This window comes from Orcinus orca, chromosome 13 (assembly GCF_937001465.1).
Source record: "Orcinus orca chromosome 13, mOrcOrc1.1, whole genome shotgun sequence".
Classification (NCBI taxonomy): domain Eukaryota; kingdom Metazoa; phylum Chordata; class Mammalia; order Artiodactyla; family Delphinidae; genus Orcinus; species Orcinus orca.
This window is the reverse complement of record NC_064571.1, coordinates 39,829,820-39,851,170: the sequence shown is the minus strand read 5'-3', so window position 1 is coordinate 39,851,170 and position 21,351 is coordinate 39,829,820. Positions and strand designations below refer to the sequence as shown.

General features: G+C 38.4%; 1 long non-coding RNA gene across 2 annotated transcripts in view; it reads right to left on the bottom strand.

The window, feature by feature from the left end:
* LOC117196936 (uncharacterized) overlaps window positions 1-18,557 on the bottom strand; it is a 35,123-nt gene extending 16,566 nt beyond the window's left edge. For both annotated transcript variants that reach the window (XR_004477372.2, XR_007470909.1), the window contains exons 1-2: window positions 17,970-18,557; window positions 1,786-1,912 (exon numbers count right to left, since the gene is read on the bottom strand). This is a non-coding gene — a long non-coding RNA (uncharacterized LOC117196936). The remainder of the gene's footprint in view (window positions 1-1,785; window positions 1,913-17,969) is intronic.
* Window positions 18,558-21,351: the final 2,794 nt, after the last annotated feature.

Below are 21,351 nucleotides of genomic sequence, written 5' to 3'. Positions count from 1 at the left end.
GAACGTCCAGGGCTTGTCCATCTCGCTTGTTTTATCCATTGAGTCTGGAGTTGGTATACAGATAGGACCAAAGTCCTATCTGTATAACCGTCTTCTCCTGAAGTTTTTGGACTGTGTTTTTTTTTGTTTTTTTTTTTAGTATTTATTTATTTGGCTGCGCTGGGTCTTAGTTGTGGCACGCGGGACCTTCATTGTAGCATGCGGGACCTTCATTGCGGCATGCAGGATCTTTTAGCTGCGGCATGTGAACTCTTAGTCACAGCATGTGCGATCTAGTTCCCTGACCAGGGTTTGAACCCGGGCCCCTGGCATTGGGAGTGCAGAGTCTTAGCCACTGGACCACCAACGAAGTCCCTGTGGTTTTATTTATTTTTGTTCCTAGATATATCTGATTCTGTCTTAGATCTCTTAGGAACTTCTCAATGTTTCTGATAAAGTTCTTTCTCGTTTTTCCAGGCTATTATAAGTTGATATGCATACACACACACACAGGTGTGTGTGTGTGTGTGTGTGTGTGTGTGTGTGTGTGTGTGTGTGTGTAGCATGTAGAAATGTAAAACAGTCCCACGGAAATAGTAAGTATCCAATAAATACTGTATATTTTGAATGCATGAAAGAATGAATGCATGTACATATTTTGTGTGTTATACACACACATACACACGCCTCTTTCTGGATTTTAGGTGAGAGGTGGGTGTCAATGAATGTTCTCAGACCACTATCCATAATTGTGAATTACTTTTAGATTTGGGGAGTGTGGAGAAGAGGCAAGTTATTTCTTTTCTGTGTTTAAAAGAAAAAAAAGTAGAATTCAGAAGGGAATAATGCCTTAGTTAGCCAAGATAACTAATTTATCTAGACCAATTGCGAGTTATTTTATTTATTACACATTTGTTTCATAATTATATCTGAGTGTTTATGTATAAGACGTGAGCTTGACACTGTGGACAGATACCACTATATTTTTTCTCTTTTTCTTCCCCTCTAGCTTACCTTGCCTCCAACAAACACAGCAGCCAGAATAAGGGTGTTTTAGACAGAAAGACCTTGATTAAAATCCTTTTGCTGGGCTTCCCTGGTGGCGCAGTGGTTAAGAATCCACCTGCCAATGCAGGGGACCCGGGAAGATCCCACACGCCGTGGAGCAACTAAGCCTGTGCGCCACAACTACTGAGCCCGCGTGTTGCAATTACTGAAGCCCATGCACCGCAACAAGAGAAGCCACCGCAATGAGAAACCCACGCACCGCAATGAAGAGTAGCCCTCGCTCGCTGCAACTAGAGAAAGCCCGCATGCAGCAACGAAGACCCAATGCAGCCAAAAATAAATAATAAAAATAAAATAAATAAATTTATTTTAAAAAATCCTTTCTCTGTCACTTATCAGTTATAGAGCAAGTCTGTCTGAGCTTTAGTTTCCTTATTTAAACAACACAAAAATATCAACCTCATAGACTTGTATTAAATGTAATGACACATCCAAAATGCCTCACATAGTGGATAGTACATCCACAGTATAAGGTCGCAACAAACATTAGTAACCTTTCTACTCTTCTACCCTTCCCTCCAAGAAGTTTACTGTCTCACATTTCTAACTGCAAACTTTTAAAACGGCATTCTGATTATCATTCAGTCTCTTATGTTTGCTTAACATAAGTTTATAAAATGTGTACTTTTGTATATTAAAAAATGATAGAATTGACAGCTTTATCATACATCTCAGTGACTAAACTTTTCAATTTATTCATAAATCTATTCATTTTGCAAACATTTATTGAGCACTTACTTTGAGTCAGACACCATGTTAATCTGTGAAGTAAGTTGACTCTTCATGGTAGGACCAGGTCTAGGGTGAGGAAGCCTGGCGAGTGAGACATCTGCCCTTAATGTAAAATTTAAGGGATGCCAAAAAACTGAAAAAATCAAGATAAATAATATTTAATGCAATATTTTAAAAATCAAAATTAAGGCAAAAAATCCATGATGAACCCATCAAGATTTTAAACAAGGATAGAATTAGTTTTAATTATTTTTTTCTCTTATCTTAGGCTACCATACGGTTTACTGATCCTATTGTTTTTGTCTGTACATCATCCCTACTTCCTTTGAGGAATGTATCCTCCTTCCCTCCAACTTGTTCCCCTGGTGAGATTATCAAGCAAACTCAAACCCCAAGGCCACACAGATGGACAAGTGAACCAAACCCAACCAAACAAGAGTATCTCATTCTCTTGACTATATTGATTGATCGAAAACAGAATAGGTGACCCAGCATGGCCCAATAAGTATCTTTCTGTAGGAATGAATAAGGTCAACACACAGAGGTAAGCAAAGCCAAGAGTTGTGGAGGGTGAGGGACACAGATAGAAAAAGAAATCTGGAGGATGATTTCATTTGAGAGAAAATATGAGAAGCCACATCCACCTCTTCATTTTCCAGGGACATGAGTCAAAAAATTCCCATTTGTGCTAAAGTTTATTTGAGTTGGGACTCTCCACACTTAAAAATAGAGGGATTTTGACTAACACAAATGTCTAAAGAGTATTTCAAACTTTGAGGAGGATTGGTCATCATCCTAAGTTTAGAAAGAGTCTCAAAAGCAGTATGCCTTCAGTATTGCCCAGGGAGATGGTTGCCACAGATATAACCTTATAGTGAAAATGGAATCAGAAGATCCTTAAGATCAGCCAGTAATTCCCCTTGATCTAATTCCAAGCACACCAACAAGCCCTTGATTATAAATTGCCTTCTTAGGTAGAATTGCCTAGAAAGAGCGTAATAAACAATCTACTTGACAGTTATATTGTTCATTGTTAAGCAATAAGATGGCACCTAATGGGTCAATGTCCTAGAATCAGATCACTTTGGTGGATGCTAATGTTAATTTTTCTGAGTCTAGAAAGGTTTAGAGGCAACATAATCTAGTGGCTGAAATATAGACTCTCGAGCCAGACTGCTTGGATTTGAATCCTAGCATTGCCACTTACTAGTTGTGTGACTTTGGATAAGTTATTTAACTTACCTGTACCTTATTTTCTCATCTGTAAAATGGGGATATAATAGTGACTACCTCATAGCATTGTGGGTTTTTTTGGTTTTTTGGGTTTTTTTTTTTGCAGTACGCGGGCCTCTCACTGTTGTGACCTCTCCCGTTGCGGAGCAACAGGCTCCGGACGCGCAGGCTCAGCGGCCATGGTTCACGGGCCCAGCCGCTCCGCGGCATGTGGGATCTTCCTGGACCGGGGCACGAACTCATGTCCCCTGCATCAGCAGGCGGACTCTCAACCACTGCGCCACCAGGGAAGCCCTCTCATAGCATTGTTAAATGAGAATTATATGAGTTAATCTTCATAAAGAAACTAAAACTTATAAATACTATAAAATAAAATAATGCTAAACTGAGAAAGAGACCTGGGATGTGATGTCCACCTTAAGCTGCAGCTACTCCAGGAGACTGGATAACTCTCCAGTACACAAAGAAGTTAGAACTTATTTCAACTATCCGCTTACGTTTCTAACTGACCAGTTGGCTTCTAAGCTTCTAGAGGGCAGGGACTATGCCTTACTCATCTTTGTATTTCCTTTTACTTCTAATGCCTGGGACTTGGCAAGCACAAGGAGACAGAACCCTCTTCATGGAATCCAAAGACTTGGATTTGAATCTTCACTCTACTACCTACTATTTATCCTGGAGCAATTTACTTAACTTCCCAGACCCTCAGTTCCTGCAGCAGTAAAGAGGGTAATACCTCTTTCAACTAATATTGTGAGGATTAATGGAGATAATAATTTAGGGAAGTAGTATGTGTTCAATCACCGTGGGCTTCTTTCTAATATTAAAGTTTATAGTTATGTAAATGTTTTCAATATTATTTAGATTAAAGAGAATCCACTCATCTAAGTATTCCATAACAGTGCCACTTTGCAGAGCTTATAAGATCTGCTATTAATATATGTGCCAGAGGTTCTTTAAGGAAATACATAGAAAGTAAACTTAAGTCTTTATTAAAGGAAATTATTTCACTTGCTGGATCCTTGGCCAGGACTTTTAAGTTTAAATGAGATAGAATCAGGTGAGATGAAAAAAAAAAAATTACTGGTTGATATACAAGTCATTTTAAAGGACCTATATGGGACATATGGCAATACATTCAAATTTATTCATTCATTTATACATTCAAAAACTATTGTGCTTTGTGACCGCCTGGAGGGGTGGGATAGGGAGGGTGGGAGGGAGGGTGACGCAAGCAGGAAGAGATATGGGAACATATGTATATATATAACTGATTCATTTTGTTGTGAAGCTGAAACTAACATACCATTGTAAAGCAATTATGCTCCAATAAAGATGTTTAAAAAAAAAAAAAAAAAAAAAAAAAACTATTGTGATGGGCATTTATTATGAGCTGGGCACTTTGTTAGAGATTTACTACTCATTTTCTATGTTGAGTCTGCACTAAACATAATTTGCATCTTCTTTTAGCTTTAGTTCTTAACAGATGACATTCTGGTCACTCCATAAACATTTTAAACAGCTTTTTAAGCTATATATGACAACATAATACTGAACGGTGAAAAGCTGAAAAGCCTTCCACTAAAATATGGAACAAAGAAAGGATGCCCACTCTCACCACTTTTATTCAACATAGTATTGGAAGTCCTAGCCATAGCAATCAGACAAGAAGAAATAAAATGTATCCAAATTGGAAGAGAAGAGGTAAACTGTCATTATATGCAGATGACATGATACTATGTATAGAAAACCCTAAAGACTCCACACAAAAGCTACTAGAACTGATAAATTCAGCAAGGTAGCAGGATTCAAGATTAACATACAGAAATCTGTTGCATTTCTTTACACTAGCAATGAAATATCAGAAAGGGAAAGAAAAAAACAATCCCTTTTAAAATCACATAAAAAAAACCAAACAAACTTAAGAACAAACCTGACCAAGGAGATGAAAGAACTATAAAACATTGATAAAGGAAATTGAAGATGATGCAAAGAAATGGAAAGATACCCCATGCTTTTGGATTGGAAAAATTAATATTGTTAAAATGGCCATACTACCCAAAGCAATCCACAGATTTAATGTGATCCCTATCAAATTACCCATGACATTTTTCACAGAATTAGAACAAATAACTCAAAAATTTATATGGAGCCTTGAAAGACACAGAATTGCCCAAGCAATCTTGAGGAAAAAGAACAAAGCAGGAGGCATAACCCTCCCAGACTTCAAACAATACTACAAAGCTACAGTAATCAAAATAGTGTGGTATTGGCACAAAAACAGAAATATGGATCAATGGAATAGAACAGAGAGCCCAGAAATAAACCACACACCTATGGTCAATTAATCTTTGACAAAGGAGGCAAGGCTATACAATGGAGAAAAGACAGTCTCTTCAGCAGAGAAAGCTGGGTAGCCACATGTAAATCAATAAAGTTGATTTACATGTGGCTGCTCTCACACCCTCACACCACACACAAAAATAAACTCAAAATGACTTAAAGGCTTAAATACAAGACATGATACCATAAAACTCCTAGAAGAGAACATAGGCAATACATTATCTGACATAAATCGCACCAATGTTTTGTTAGGTCAGTCCCCCAAGGCAATAGAAATAAAAGCAAAAATAAGCAAATAGGACCGAATCAAACTTATAAGCTTTCACACAGAAAAGGAAACAAACAAAAAACAAACAAAAAGACAACCTACAGAATGGGAGAAAATATTTGCAAAAGATGCGACTGACAAGGGCTTAATTTCCAAAATACACAAACAGCTCATAAAACTCAATAACAACAAAAAAAAATCAAAAAATAGGCAGAAGACCTAAATAGACTTTTCTTCAAAGAAGACATACAAAAAAAAAAAGAAAACACACAGATGACCAATAGGCACATGAAAAGATACTCAACGTTGCTAATTATTAGAAAAATGCCAATCAAAACTACAATGAGATACCATCTCACACTGGTCAGAATGGCCACCATTAAAAAGTCTACAAATAGCAAATGCTGGAGAAGGTGTGGAGAAAAGGGAACCCTCCTACACTGTTAGTGGGAATGTAAATTGGTGCAGCTACTATGGAAAACAGTATGAAAGTCCCTTAAAAAAACTAAAAATCAATGCCATATGATCCAGCAATCCCACTCCTTGGCATACATATGGAGAAAACTCTAATTCAAAAAGGTACATACACCCCAATGTTCATAGCAGCACTATTTACAATAGCCAAGACATGGAAGCAATCTAAATGCCCATTGATAGATGAATGGATAAAGAAGATGTGGTATATATACATAATGGAATACTGCTCAGCCATAAAAAAGAATGAAATAATGCCATTTACAGCAACATAGATGGACCTAGAGATTATCATACTAAGTGAAGTCAGAAAGAGAAAGACAAATACCATATGATATCACTTATATGTGGAATCTAAAATATGACACAAATGAACTTCTTTACAAAACAGAAACAGACTCTCAGACATAGAAAATAAACTTATGGTTAGCAAAGGGGAAAGGCAGTGGGGGAGGGATAAATTAGGAGTTTGGAATTAGCAGATACAAACTACTATATATAAATTAGGTAAATAACAAGGTCCTACTGTATAGCACAGGGAACTATATTCAATATCCTGTAATAAACCATAACGGAAAAGAAAAGGAAAAAGAATATGTACATATATGTATAACTGAATCACTTTGCTGTACACCAGAAACTAACACAACATTGTAACTCAACTATACTTCAATTAAAATAAAAGATTAAACAGCTTTACTGAGGTATAAATGATTTACAATAAACTGCACGTTAACTTTTGACATATGTATACATCTGTGAAACCAACACCGCCACCAAGATATTAAACATTATCAAGCATATCCATCACTCCCAAAAGCTTCCGTCAACTTTATGTGTGAACAAAAACCAAATCTTCAGACTCCTAGGCTGGTGCTGCTTCTATTATACTTGAAGAAAGTTTGTGATTTTGTATGTTATTCATCCATATTGTGTGCTATTGTACATTTATGGAAAAGAACATAATTGAAGATAAAATATTTTATTTGTAGAAGCCCCAAACTTATACTGCAGACTCCGTATAAAGTCTGCCATTTGGTAATGAGACATCTTGCCTGCTTCCTGATGAATCACCAGTTCACAGTCCTTCCAGATACCTTGCCCTTGGATTCTGGGAGGTAACCAGGTTTGTTGTGCCTTTATAATAACTTCCATTTTTGCTTTCTGCTTAGGCAAATTTAAGCGGTATTCTTGCAATTTGTTGTGTCAATTTCTTTCTCTTTATCTGTGAGGGTGGTGGTGAAGTTCCTGGGCTCCCGAGGCAGACTGCCTGGGTTCAAATCCCACCTCTCTCACTTACAAACTACAGAGCTTTGGTCAGGTTACCTCTCTGCACAGAGCCTGGTAGTTTGACAGTAAATTCTTGGTAAATGTTACATATAACTATTTTCTCTGAAAACTGGTTATATACTATTCAGACCACAGAGCAGAAATGTCCAAATCTCCTGTCTTATAGGATTGTCCCCTCCCCCATCTCTAGGTTTTATATCTGTACATTTTAAGAGATTAGTCCATTAAAAGCAGAATTCCAGCCCACATAATGTTCTAAATTGGGAAACAATTATTAAAGTTGATTTCACTTCTATATTTCTTTCTGGAAACAAGGAATATTTTCATGTAAATCTACATTAAAGGGTTTGGGGGAATATATATATGTAAATATATGGAAGCATTAGATGTGAACTAGTTAGTTGCAAAAGAATTAATAGTTTTGCTTTAAAAAAATCAAATCAGATGTACTTTTTGTTATTGCTCTGTAATAAACCCCTCATGTACATTATTTCAGTTAATCCTCATGTCTCCACACTGAGGAGGAAGAGGAGGGGTTGGTCTTGCTGTCTTGGGTGGCCAAGGTGGAGGAGATGGAAGGGGAGGCAAGAGAGGCAGGCACACTTGGTGTAATTTGAAGGAAATACATTGTAATTTCTGAATGACTTTTTTGCTTTTTCATTTCTCTAAAATTGTTTTTATATGGGAGCAAACACCATTTGCTTTAGTTTCCGTGCCCATATCACAGAAGGGCCTAGGTTATAAAAGAAGTCAAAAGTAGTCTTGAATAATCAGAAACCTTCTGCCAGATTGTCTACTGTCAATTGTTTCTGCCACTGCTTCTTCTACGTCTTCTTCCTCATTTCCTGGCCCTGGTTCGGAAGCACTCTTCTCCACCAAGTCATCTTCTGTTAATTCCTCTGGTGTGGTGTCTGTTAGCTCTTAGGTTTCTCCAAGATCCGTATCTTGAAACTCTTCACCCTCCATCCCCACCTTTTTTTACTGTATATCCATAATCTCTTTCATGATCTCCTTGATTGGCTCTGTTGTAATTCTGTGAAGTCATGCACAACATCTGGACACAGTTTTCTCCAGCAGGAATTCATCGTTTCAGGCTTGATGGCTTTCATGGGTTTTTCTATAACTGTGATGGCATATTCAATGGTGTAATCCTTCCAGACTTTCATGATGTTCTCTCTCTTGGGGTTCTCTTCCATAGCATTGACAATCCTTTCCATAAAGTACCATGTGCAATGAGGTTTAAAGGTCCTTATGACCCCTGATCTAGAGGCTGAATTAGAGACGTTGCGTTTGGGGGCAAGTGGTCACTTCGACACATTTGGTGTTGAACTCATGGGGTTCGAAGTGGCCAAAGACATTGTCCAATATTAAAAGAAATTTAAAAGGCAATCACTTACCGGCAAGGTACTTCCTGACTTTAGAGACAAAGCATTGACAGAACCAATCCAGAAAAATGGTTCTGGTTGTCTAGGCCTTCTAGTTGTAAAACCAAAAGACTGGCATCTGGTGTTTATCTTTTCCCTTCAAAGCTCAGGAGTTAGCAGCCTTATAGATAAGGGCAGTCCTGATCATAAACCTGACTGTATTTGCACAAAACACTAGAGTTAGCCTATCCCTGCCTTAAATGCTTGCTTCTCTTCCTTACTAATAAATGTCCTTTGTGGCATTTTTCCTCCCAGAATAGGGCACTTTTGTCTGCATTAAAAACCTGTTCAGACAGATATCCTTTCTCCTCAATGATTCTCTTAATGGGATCTGGGAACTTTTCTGCTGCCTCTTGGTGAGCAGGAGCTTCTTCTCCTGTTATCTTGACATTTTAAAGCCAAACTTCTTTTTAAAATTATCAGACCATCCTTTGCTGGCATTAACTTCTCCAGCTTTAGATCCTTTACCTTCCTTTTGCTTTAAGTTGCCATATGGCTTTGTTTTTCTCTCCAATCATATTAGAGTCTATAGGTATCCCTTTCTTATAGCAATCCTGCACCCACATAAAAGCTGCATTTTCAATATGAGATAAGAAGGTATTTCGCCAAAAGTGCGAAGTTTTGCACCAGCTACAAGTTTTCATGATTTTCCTTTTCGTTTTTAACAACGGTCTTTATTCTGGATTTATTTATCTTGAAATGGTGGGTAACCACAGTTGCAGACCTCAATCTATGCTGCATATCAAGCAATTCAGTTTTTTCTTGTAATGTCATAACTTTGCTTCTTGGGAGAATTTCCAGGATCACTAGCAGCACTTCATATGGGTCCCTGGTGTTATTCAAAGTTTATGGCATTGCACTAAACACGATGAAAAATACTTGAAAACCATGAGAGATCACTTTTTACTGCAATATGCAATTTACTAGGGAGACAAGTGCTCACATGGAGATGATTAGCGTCACACAGCACTGTACTCATAACACGCAACACTTGAGTTTATCATTATAGCAGCAGGAGGTGGCTACGAAATTATTACAGTAGTATACTATGTGCTACAGTTAGTTTTATGCAGTTATGATTTAAATATGATTTAAATTTAAATATGATTTAAATCTTTATGTTTGTTTACCTTTTTCTTGACTGGGAATGGTGCCATGTATGGTCTGTAAGTGTGTTTTGATAAATTTTAACTTTTTATAATAGATCTGTGTATATTTTATGGTAGTAAATGATAAAGTAGACTAGTATCTGCATACATTTTATGCATTCATGACATACCTAACTTCTTTTTTTTATTTTTTGGTATTTCTAGGCTACTCAGTTTGCGAGTTATTTTAGATTGTTCACAAATCTCAAAAACTTTTTCCAATATATTTATTGAAAAAATATGTGTATAAATGGCCCTCACAATTCAATCCCAAGTGGTTCTAAGGTCAACTGTATATATACATACACACATGCACACACACACATGTATATACACACAAAGGCATAGAACAAATCTCTTATTACTTAAAACAGACAATCAAAATTCTTTAAATAGTTGAGTTATTTATTCACTTTCAATGACATTGTTCCACAGGACACAAAATTTAAATGTTAGCTAACATAATCATTCTTTCTGGCATGTAATAGCTAATGAAGACACATTAACAAAGCAGTCGTGTCAAGTATTTTAAACTGTCCTTGAAAGGGTAGACACCAAGAGTTCTTCATGGACTCCCCATTGTCCTTAGGCAAGAGCTACTGACTCTTCTCTTTGCACTTCCTCTTCCCTGGTCAAAGCTCTTCCAAAGAATTGTCTACTTAATTCCACTGACTCTCCTTTCTCTCTTGAGCCTACTTCAATCAGGTCTTCCTCCCACTGTGTCATCAAAACTGTGCTTATCAGAATCACCAATGACCTCCATGCAGTTAAATCTCAAGGACAAATCTCAGCTCTTATCTCATTCCACCTATCAGTAGCATATGACTTATTGGTTGGTTTCTTCTTCCTGAAACAGTTTTTTCACTAGATCTCCAAGACACCTCCCTCCTTGGTTCTCCTCCTCCCTCAATGGCCATTCTTTCTCTGCATTCTGCATTCTTTGTTGAGTTCTCTTTTATCTTCCTAACCTCTAAAAATTGGAGTGTCTAGGACTCCTTGTATAGACCTCTTCATTATCTACATACACTCACTCATTGGAGTTCTCATCCAGTCCATGACTTTAAATGTTATTTACATGCTATTGCCTCACAAATTCATACACCTAGCCCAACTCCTACACAAACTGCAGACAGGTATACATATCCAACAGGCTACTGACATCTCCATTTGGATGTCTACAGGCATCTCAACAAGCCCCAAACTAAACTGCTAATCTTCTACCCTATCGCTCTTCCTTCATCTTCTCCATTTCATAAAAGTAGTAGCACCATTCTTCCACTTGCTCAGGCCCAAACCCTGGAATCATTCTTGACTCCTCTCCTTCTCTCACACCCCACATCCAGTCCATTAGAACATCTAGTCAGCTGTAAACTTATTCACACTACCAGTCACACTACTTCTCATTACCTTCTGCTCTGCCAACTTAGTCCAAACCTCTATCATCTCATGTCCCCTTCACTTGGTCAGTTTTTTATCTCGTGAAGCAATGCATTTAAAATGTAAGTTAGATTGTTACTTTTTCTGCTTAAAACTTTCCTATGGCTTCCCATTTTACTCAAAATGAAAAGTCTTTAATTGTGACCCATAAGCCCCCTATGATGTTTCCACCAACAACAACACCTCTACCAACTCTCTGATCTCATTTCCTACTGCTCTCCCTCAGTATCCTGCTCCCACAGTATCCACAATAGTGTCCTTGCTGCTCCTCACAGACACCAAGCACACTCTATCTCAGGGCCTTTGGACTTCTAATGTTCTACAAATATTCCTACGTAATGCTCTACCTTCTTTGTCACCTAGGCCTTTCCTAACTATCCTGTATAAAATAAGTCCCCTCATCTCTCTCGATACCCTATCCTGATTTATTATTCTTAACACCTTTTTATTTTGAAATAATTGTAGATTCATATGCACTTGCAAGAAATAATACAGAGAGACCTTGTGTACGCTTTACTCAGTTTCCCCTAATGGTCACATTTTACAAAAACTACAGTGCAATAGTGCAACTAGGATACTGACACTGATACAGCCAAGATACAGAACATTTCCACAGTTCTATCACCTCAGCGATTCATGGTGCCCTTTTACAGCCACACCAACCACCCTCTAGCCTCTACTCCCTCCTTAACCCCTGACAACCACTAATCTGTTCTCCATTTCTATAGTTTTGTTATTTCAAGAATGTTATATAAATGTAGTCATACAGTATTAACCTTTCGGGATTGGCCTTTTCCACTTAGCATAATTCCCTGGAGATGCATCCAAGTTGTTTTGTAATGGCATTTTTTATCACCTGACATATATACATACATATTTATTTGCTTATTAGGAAAAGTTCCCCGAGAGCAGGGAATCTATTTTGTATACTGTACTTATGATGTAGGCATAAACATCTGTTGAATAAATAAAGTCCAAACTCTTCAACATGACCTATAAGATCCTAAATGAAGCATGCTTACCTTTCCAACCTCATCTTTCATTTCCATGGCTCCTCCACCCTGCCACACCACTCCCATCCAGATACACTAAATAGTGAATAACGCCATTCAGTTACACTAAACATCTTGCCATTTATAGCAGATTGCCTATGTGCTCTGATGTGTTGTTGTTGTTTTTTCCACTTTTGCTGTTTAGAACTGTGGTTCTCAAACTTTAGTGTGCATCAGAATCACCCGGCTGATCAGGCTTATTAAAACAGATTGCTAGGGACTTCCCTGGTGGTCTAGTGGTTAAGACTCTGTGCTCCCCACTGCAGGGGGGGCACGGGTTCTATCCCTGGTCAGGGAACTAAGATCCCACAGGCCGCTTGGCGCAGCCAAAAACGAAACAAAACAAAATAAAATAACCCTTAAAAACAAAACAAACAGATTGCTAGGCTCCACTCTCAGAGTTTTAAATTCAGTAGGTCTGGGATAAGTCCTGAGAATCTGCATTTCTGACAAATTCCCAGGTGATGCTGATGCTGCTGGTCCATGAACCATACTTGGAAAATCATTGTGTTAGAACATTTTTTTATTTCCCTTCCCATTTCACTTGCCTAATTTCTTACTTAACCTTCAGTCCTTCCCTCACCCCAGAACATGGTGTTCCACGGCACACTGTACTTACCCTATCCCATTACTTATCACAGGATATTATAATGTCCTATTTAGGTGTGTCTCTCTCCCACCAGACTATATCCTCAGCACTTAGCACAGTCTGACAGAGTAGGCACTCAATGTATATAATGACTGAATAGGTTCCTTAATTTTGATACCTTAAAAGACTCAACTGAAACAATATCTTTACAGTCATATGTTATTTAGAAGGCAGTGCTTCTATGGGCTAAAAATAAAAGATGAAAACACACCAAGGATCCCTTCATCAATAGGTTTAAGGATAAATAAGGCAATTTTTAATGTTAAGATTTTCTAGGAAGTGTTATTGTTTATTACAATTCTTTTCAACCAGAACACCTCACACTGAAATAATGACTGATGACAAAGGTCAAGAATTCAAGTTAAGATACTTTACCCATACTTTTTCAATAATTACTTCAAAGTCTGTATTTTGTTCTTCTAAAAGTGAACTCTCTTCCCTTCAGACTAAACACCCCAAACCACAAGACTATCTAACATAGCCAGGACTTCAAAGAACGCTTTAATTGAACCCCAGAGCTGGCCAGATGTTGAAATCAGAACATACTTGCTTGCACAGGTCTATAAACCATTATCTAAAATTCCAAATTCCAAAAAAGCTCTAGAAACGTAAAATTTTTCACAAGTTTAAGGCAAATTCATTTAGCAGCAAAATCTGACCCAAACAGATATGTAGTTATTTTATGTTATAGGGCTTTATCCAAATTAGTGTTAATACTAATGCATTTTTGTGGCATGAATATTAATATGTTTGATTCTAAGATGCTACTCCAGACCCCACTGAGGTGTTATAGAAAATATGGTATATGCATTATATTCCTGTCTAAAATCCCAACAATTCTGAATTCTGAAACACATTTGGCCCAAAGGGTTGGGATGAAGGATTATGTGCCTGTATTGAGATATCAATTTCTCTAATCCCTGTATTTTTGTCTACTGTATTTGAAATATTTATCTAAATAATGCCCCCTATTGTTTTCTCATTTTGTATCTGAAAAATTGGTCTTAATGAAAATAGCTTTTGGGAATTCCCTGGCGGTCCAGTAGTTAGGACTGTGCTCTCACTGCTGTGGGCCTAGGTTCAATCCCTGGTCAGGGAACTAAAATCCCACAAGCCGCACGGTGTGGCCCCCCAAAAAAAGCTTTCTTCATTTTATCTGTTTTAACATTAGATAAATACTGTTGGAAACTCACTGCTTCTATTCATATATGATACTTTCTTTTTAAATTAAGGAAATTCTATACTTCTTCGGGATCCTGTGGCTCACTCCCATCAGATGAATCATCATCATCCTCACATGAATCATCACCAGAACAACTGAAAGTATAGAACTAAAAAAAATGTCTAGTGGAAACATATCATTTTGAAACACATCTGAAAGGCTAATGTCACACTTACAAGCCACTGACATTTGGCAGACTCAACTGATGAAAGCAGAATTTTTGTAGATTAAAATGTAAAGCGGACAACAGTAACAGATATTATCACTGTAAAGAGCAAAAAACACCTAAGATATATTTAGGAATGAACTGAACAAGAACTGTACAGGATCTATGAAGAAAACGCCACTGGGAAACATTAAAAGAAAACTTGGGTAAATAGAGGACCACATATTTCTAGACTGCATATTTGGTTTCAAAAGGAAGAGGAATCAGGTGACTTTAAACTGAAAGAGAAGTTTATTTGAAGAGAGGTAACTTGTGTAGGTCCCCAGAAGCAGAAAGGACAGTAAGACCTTAGTAGGGCAAACCAGGACCTGGAAAGCCCCAGAACGCCAGGCAACTACCCCACTACCCTCTTTGGGGACCACAGGGCTTCCTAACTCTGCTGCTCTCTGTGCATCTGCTGCTCTCTGCAGGCCTGCTTTCTCTGTACTACCTGCACGTGGGTCAAACGTCTCTCCCTGCCTTACCCTTGTGTCATCACTTTCTAGGTCAAGAGCCCAGGTAAGACTGACTGCAAATTTCTTGAGAGAGAATCTGATTGGACCAGTTTGAATCCGTTATCCACCTACTCCTGGTCCAAGCAGCTATGGCAGGGGAAGGGAGAGGGTTAAGTGGCTATCTGCTTACTAACATGGGATAAGGATGCAGACTGGAACATGAGTGAGTGGTGCAGGCAAATTGAATGACATGTCCATTACAAATGAGCAGATTCCACACTGTGGAGATGAAATACAATACAGAGGTTAAGAGCACAGGCTCTGGGACCAAACTGCCTGAGTTTGACTTTGCCAACTTATTAGCTGCTTGACCTTCAACAAGTTATTCAATCTCTTTATGCTTCAGTTTCCTCATCTGTAAAATGAGGGTGATGATAATAGAGTTGTTGCATGGATTAAATGAATTAACACATATAAAGCACTCAGTAAAAAGCACATAAGTATTTTATTACTTTTATAAAGATGCCCATTTCCCCTAAATTAGTCTATAAAATTAATGCAATTCAAATCAAAATCACAACTCTTAATTTGATAAAATAATTTTAAAGTTACTATGGAAGAAATATCTATGGAGAGAATGGCATAGGTAGAATGTGAAGAGCACAGAGACTGATGCAAGTTATTGGTTATGTTCTAGATATTACATTGGTGGTTTGTTTCACATTATGTTTTTTAATGTACATATATGACAAAATTTTCTTTTATATGTATCAAATATATTTTTGAAAGATACTTCTTTTTTTCTTGGTAAAACACCAGTAACACCGCTCTTCCTATGTCAATGATTCTGATCATTCCGTTTTTTCTATGCTTATAAGAGGGATAATGACTAACACAAACCCCAGTGTCTTTTCTTTAACGTCTTTTTTTTAACATCTTGCTTTATAATGGTGTGTTAGTTTCTGCTGTATAACAAAGTGAATCAGCTATACGTATACATATATCCCCATATCTCCTCCCTCTTGCGTCACCCTCCCACCCTCCCTATCCCACCCCTCTAGGTGGTTACAAAGCACCAAGCTGTTCTCCCTGTGCTATGCAGCTGCTTCCCACTGGCTATCTATTTTACATTTGGTAGTGTATACATGTCCATGCCACTCTCTCACTTCGTCCCAGCTTACCCTTCCCCCTCCCCGTGTCCTCAAGTCCATTCTCTACAAAAAGACACTTCTTAAAGAAATACTCCAAAAAAGAAGACCACTAAGCAGGGATTTACCCTACAAGAAATTTAAAAATAATTTAAAAGTACACTAAAACAATAATATTATTATCCAATAACAAATCAATGGAATAGAAAATAAAGTACATATGGAAATTTAGTACTGTATAAAGGTAGAATTTCAAATCTACAGGGAAGACTGAGCATTCAATAAATGGTATAGGGCACCATCAAGTCGTTTAGGGAAAAAAATATTAAGCTAGATTCTTCCTTTCCTCCTCCTAAACAAATTTCAGAAGGATTAACTATTGAAATATTTTTAAGAAGATACCTAAAAACGTTAGAAGAAAATACACACTGCTAAGCATGACATTAAAGCTGTAAATGTAAATAAAGGACCTACCTAAAAATGAAAAACTTCACAAGAACCCCATCACCTTAAACTTACTACTCATTTGCACCTATTTATGGGTTCTGATTCTGATTAATTCTATATAAACAGTTTTTACATAATACAAAACTGAACATATATAATTTTATGGTAAACATTTTATATAACCTTATCATGTACTTTTCTTGTACTCCTACTTTCTATTTAGCCCACGCATCATGCCAGGATAGTCCATTCTCTACTCTGCTTCTCTCTCCCCTTTTAAAATAACTTTCTTTGAAAGTTATAACCATGTACTTTTTCTTAAGTGAGTTTTAGTATTGTTTTCTTGAGATCTATAAAGTATATATATATTTTTGCATTTTAATTGAAACTGATAATATACAAATAACCTAGAGATGAACTGTATCCTTTGATAATTGTATTAGTCCATCTGGCATCGTATGTTCTTTTTGCTAGACGTCCCTTTTTTTCTTCCAATAAAAGTTTTATTGGGTGGAAGCCATATAAAGAAAACAAAGGAAAGAAAAACTTCCTTCAGCAAATAAACACCACAGGCTATATTTAAAGATAAATTGAAAAATTGAAAAATACTTGTGATTATGTTTTAGACAAAGGTTAATAATATTCCTAACTTACAAAAAGCCCTTGTAATTTAAAAAATGTGACTATTTCAAATAGGCAGAAATCATGAACTGGCAATTCACAGAAACAGACCCAATAAATATACGGAAGATGTTCAGTTTTACACTTAGTCAACAAAATGCAAATTAGAACAAGACGATAAAGATGATAAAAGATTTTTTTAAAAGGTGACAAAGATCACAAAGATTAACAATACTCGACCGGCAAAGAGAGGAAGACCCAGCTGTCATTCACTAGCCACTATGTTGGTGGAAAAGTATTCAATACTTTTCAAGGGAAGAGTCTGGTAACAACATCTAGAATCTTACAAATGTGCATTCCCTTTGATCCAGTAATTATATTTGTATGAATTTACAGTACGGAAATTATCAGGGATATGTACAGTTTATGTATAAGAACACTCATCTAGTTTTGCTTGCACAAGTAAAAAACTGTAAATACCCTAAAAGTCCAACAATTTAGGGGTTGGTTGTACATATTATAACCATATAGCCATTAAATGCCATTACATACACATAGCCATTAAAAATGATTACGTAGCCTACTTTATCTGTAAAGATATGAGACATTATTTGGAGAATATAACATGCTCACATTTTCCTATTTTAAAAAAAGCTTTACGTGTATATATGGAAAAGTCTCCAAGTTTATACAGCACTACGTTAATACGGTTATTTCTGGGCGACGAGATCGTGGGTGAGTTTAAGTTTCTTTCATACAGGTTTATGTACTTACTACTGGACAGTTGCAGGAAGTAGGCATTTTTTTAAAAAGCAGTGTTCTTCTTACAATCACAAAATACTAGGAAACTGTTAATTTGCTGAGAGAAACGGGCAACGGGTGACAAGCCCGCCAGACCGGGGACTGAGAGAAGCGGATGCCGGTCGTCCGAGCCTCGCCCTGCCGCTGCCGCGAGAGCACAGTAACCGGAAACACGCCACGCGAGACCTCGGGAATTCTGGGTACGCACTGGTCCCGCGTTACCTCACAAGGAAGAAACTGTTACATTTAAAAGAAAAACCATCTCTTTCCTTTAACACAACACCATTAGCTCAGTCAAGGGGCGTTTCTATCCTGAGATGAGTGCGGGGGAGGTCGCGAGGGCGAAAGTCTTTCTTTAAAATTAAAGTCTTCCTTGTCTCCCCCTCCCCTCCACCAGCCTCTTCCCGTCACTCCGCAGGAGCTTCGAGGCCGCCCCGGGGAAGGCTGTTTCTACGGGTGACAACTTGCAGGAACACGGCAAGCTTAAATGCCGCGAGCCGACTATTGTGTACTAATGCCGCCCGGAAAGGTGGACGGTGCGCGACGGAGCGCCGGGCGCGGAGGCGAGGCACGCTCTGACTGGCCCCCGGTTCCTCAGGCCGATGGAAGGGCGGGGCGGCGCGGCGCGCGTGCGGAGAGGCGTCCTCGCGCTCCTGCCGGTCTCCCCGGTGCCAGTGTGGGTGCTCCAGTCGGGGAACTGGGCGGAGCGAAGGAAGTTATGAAGGCCTGGCCTCGATAATGTAGGCGGTTAATCTTTCTCACACGCGTAACTAGCCGGGCGCGTGAGTCAATCGAGGCTTTCCTCCGAGGCCTGGCCCAGTGCAGGCGAGGAACTGCAGAGGAGGAGGGAGAGGCGAGGCCCAGGCCAAAAGGTCGGGTCAGGTGCGGGCCGCTGCCTGCGTAGCGAAGGGCGGGGAAGACTTGGGCGGGAAAGCGGGAGTGGAGGGGCCCACTGCCCCGAACCCCCCCCCCGCCCCTACCCGCTAGACCGCACTGATACAGCGAAGCTGATACGAGAGAGTAGACTATTAGGAGGTGAGGGGCCCGGCAGATGAGCAGGCTCACACCCTCGCGTTAACTCGTGAGGGTCACCGTCCTGGTTACTGGGAACTAGATAGACCTGACTAAGCTTGTGTTTGGGGTGGGGGTTGATAACCAATTTTTGAACGACTGTCATTCAAGATAAATGGCCATTGGGTTTAGGGTATCAGGACATTTGGGTAGAAATGTTGACGTGAGGTCTTTTAAGGCAGTCTTTGTGAATTGCCTGTGGAAAGTGGTTCCCTGATTTGTGTCTTTATAATACTGATTTGTGTCTTTATAATACTAAAAACAGCCGGTAAATGGCGTTGTACAATTCATTCCGTTCACTTTGGCTATTATCTAATTTATGGTGATGAGTGAGTAGCTTTAGTAAAAGTCGTTTGGAGCCCCAGAGAGTGGACAAGAATCACATAATGTTTCGAGAGAGTAATACCTCCATGGGAGACCTGGCAGATGAGTAAGGCTTCCAGATTTCCAGACGATCTGGTGAAGGACGTTTAAAGGAAGAATTGAGAGTGTGCTCATCTGTGAAACTCTTCAGGCTTAAGTACCTGTTTATCTTAAAACAAATTACAAAACTGAGTTACAAAACTAAGTGATGGAAACTTTATGGTAGGTTATACTGACTCGTTGGCTACTATTAATTATAATTTTAAATTTCTCTTAATTTGTAGATATGAGAGCCTTTTACTATTTTATTCTTGGAATATTGTTTTAAGTGAAAATTTTCATTTCAAAAAACTGCAAAAAGAAGACTTTGTATATAATTACACATATTTTAAGGAAGATACTTATAGTTTAACATTATAAGTTTTTTAAAATAAAAAACGTTCCAAAAAAAAATTAGATGTTTCTTTGGGCACATTAGAAAATACAGATAAACAAAAAGAAGGGGAAAATCCATTAATCCCACTATCCAGAGTTAACTGTTGTTAATATTTTAATATCTTTCTGTTTTCTCCTATCATATGTTTTACAAGCATAGAATCACTAAACAGTTTATTTGATAGAAACCAACCTGTGACTTTGTCTAGGGTTAGGTCTATTAGAGACTTTCTTTGTTAGATATTTCTGTATTATTTGGATTATCATAGTGAGCAAGCATTACTTTTCTAATCAGAAAAAAACAAAGAAATTGAAAACTCCATCATTGATTTTTAAAGTTCATAATTTTGGAAACATATTCCACAAAGTGACTTTTGACTTAATTTGAGAGGTGAAACGTGTTATTTTGTTTCCCTGTGAAACCCCACTGAAATAAGAAAATGTAAAACCCACAAAGACAAAGAGTGCTGAAGAGACAATAGAGAATGAGAGGTGTTAGTGTGTTCTATTTTAAGAGCTGTACAGAGCATCTCAGCATCAAGCTACCATAGCTTTGAACTGTGTCTTTGAGCATCTCGATTTATTTTGTGCATCTGTTAGCAAGATGTGTCCCCAAGGTAATTGTGTCTTCGCTTTATACCATTTCGGTTTAGGAAAGGTTTCATGGGAATGCTCTCCTTTCGGATAGTGGGGGAGGGAAACTTGTAATTCATACTTCAGTACTCCAGAAAGGCTCTGTAAAGGGAAATTTTATTTTTCTCTTCTATTCTCAGTACTTCTGACACTAGGTATGTGGGGGTTTATCTCACACCAAGCAGTTCTCCAATTCTTGACAGACGCTGACTAGATGTCCTACACATTTAACTGAATTCTGACACTGTCCCCCTGGAGATAGCATCAGATCCCAGAGGTTAAAATGTTATGGCTCATTTTATGTGTCAACTTGACTAGCCTAAGGGATGCCCAGTTAGCTGGTAAAACATTATTTCTGGATGTGTCTGTGAGGGTGTTTCTGGAAGAGATTAGCGTTTGACTCACCAGACTGAGAAGAGATCTGCCCTCACCGATGTGGGTGGTCATCATCCAATCTGTTGGGAGCCCCAGTGGAACAAAAAGGCAAAGGAAAGGCAGATTCTCTCTTCTTGAGCTGGGGTGTCTATCTTCTGCCCTCACACAGTGGTGCTCCTTGTTCTCAGGTATTTGGAATCAAGCTGAATTATACCACCAGCTTTCCTGTTTTTCCAGCTTGCAGACAGCAAGCAGTGTATGGGACTTCTTGGCCTCCATAGCCATGTGAGCCAATTCCTGTCATAAAACTCCTCTTATATCTATCTATATACTATTGGTTCAGTTTCTCTGGAGAACCCTGACTCAAGACTACCCCCACTTCAGGTGCCAATTACAAGTCCAGGTTGCGACCTCTACTTCTGACCAACCAGCTATAAACTGACCTTCCCATGACTCCTTCCTCAGGTTCAAGAATTTG